Below are 2,195 nucleotides of genomic sequence, written 5' to 3'. Positions count from 1 at the left end.
TTTCTTTCCTTTTTTTCCCTTTCCATAGTGTAGTGTCCCTTCTGTGCTGGCCTTGCGTCCTTTTGTCTCCAAAGGTGGCGATGTTTCATCAGTGTCCCACCATCAGTCCTAGCTCTGTTCTCTCACCACTTATAGCGGTCGGTGTCTCCACACCGCAAGCCCACAGCAAAACCTAAGTCTTCTGCATAATTTTCTGTGTAGTACATTCAGTTATATTAACGTCAGTGGCGGCTCCTGAAAAAATTCTCAGGGGGGGCAATTTTTTTGATAATGATTAAGGCGACCCATTCAGTAGGTACATTAAGTTAGCTGATTAGCTCATACAGCAATACCTTTTTGTCCACTATTGGCAGCACACAACAGTAATATGTCCCCTCTTGCTACATAGCTAGAGTAGCAAGTTACAGGTGGAAAGCTATGGAAGAAAGTTGCATCCAGGAGCCTTCATAAGCCAACATGATGTGGCTCCACATGAAAAAATGATTCCACTTTTTCATTATCCACGTGTCTCAAATGTTGTATGATGCTTAACAGGACACATGATATGTCCAGTAACAACATAAAGAAGGGGTAACATAAGTCAAAACCAACAATATTTATTGACCGATCTTGAAAGTATTGGCTTACAAAAGCAAAATAAGTGATCACATAATAAATAATTCAGTGTTAGTGCAAGAAGCGAACTGTGAAACACACTGTGAAACCTATGAAAGGTGACAGTGGTATATAGAAATACAGACCGCATTAGCCACTAGACGACCGCGATTTTTTTTCGTTCCAATTCTTGGATGTAGGATTTCCCTCCCTTTGTAGAAACATGTTGAATGGATACATTTGGTCTAGGAAGTCCTAATTGTTTTGTTGTCAATTTATCTTCATTAGTACGCCGACTAAAAAGGAGTTTCTGTCAAAGAGCGAATCGAGTTGTTGCATTGAACAGCAGCCATCTTGACAGAATATGCCTCTGTCGAAGCTGTATGACGTTAGTATAGGCTTCTACGTCCATTACTTATGACAAGACCAGGAGGGGCGAGCCCTCCCAGAAGCCATAGAGAATGCATTGAGAGCTCTGTTTTGTGAAAAAAATTCGAGAGGTCTGGGGCGATTTTCATTTCGCCCCAAATCGCCCCAGAAGGGGCGGGGCCATTTGAAGCACGACTTTAGGCTGACTGAATGACTGTTACCTGATTCGACAATGACATAGAGAGGCAGATCAGACGGTCTAGTGGTAGAATCCGACAGAAAAAAATTATTACATTTAAATGTACATGTCGTCATTTACGCGACTTACATTTTTTTTTTTTTTTTCCCTAGGCAGTGCGTCGCCCCAATCGCCCTTATGGACAAGCCGCCCCTGATTAGGGTAGAATACACAACTTAACATAATAGGTGTGACTGGGGGTCTGGTTCAAGGTGTAAGGTGGGGCGGGTTAGGAAGGGGAACAGTATGGGGTCTACCTAAATATGAAAGGTGTGAAGGTCTGCAGACCAAATTGCTGACCATTTGAATGTTAATGTGAGTTGAAAGTATATGGAAAACACCAATATTCTCCAATACATAGTCACATCTTTTGGTAGCATCTCTATCCCAGCAATGGCAAATACAGTACATCAACAATACGGAGTCAGAATGCATGGTGCAGTGTGGCTGGTGATTTTCAGGGTCCCATAACGCATGCTAGGTTGTATTTGGTCGGTAGCACCTGTAGTCTGGCCTTAACCGTGAAGCAGAGAATGTCCTCCAGTACAGCAGCATTTCTATTCAGAGAATGTGACACAGAATGGTCTGCCGAGTCAAGAGGTGTCAGCATCTCCTGCACCACTGCGTCTCCATCTGTTTCATACTGTGGAGAGCTTTGCTTGCTGTTGTATTTTTGGAGTCTGTGTAGTAATCCACTGTGACTCACAGTAGCTTCCGCAGTGACAAATGGGTCGCGTGAGTGTGACCACTGCATCGGACACCTCTGGGGCAGTTTGTGTGTGTTATTTGTGTCCATTTGAACCGAACCGCAATCGAGTGTGTCATATGCAATATACTGCTGAGGCACCATATGAACCGGATATAAACGTTATATCATGGGAGGGCAACACTGCAGTTTTAAACCAGGCAAATCAATTACTGTGAAGCAACGAGAGTTAAAGGTGGATCCTCTATTTTTATTGATTTTTCACAGGCAGATGGATACAAGCAATGA

This window comes from Clupea harengus, unplaced genomic scaffold (assembly GCF_900700415.2).
Source record: "Clupea harengus unplaced genomic scaffold, Ch_v2.0.2, whole genome shotgun sequence".
NCBI classification, from domain to species: domain Eukaryota; kingdom Metazoa; phylum Chordata; class Actinopteri; order Clupeiformes; family Clupeidae; genus Clupea; species Clupea harengus.
The sequence above is the reverse complement of the archived record's forward strand: the minus strand, read 5'-3'. Positions refer to the sequence as shown.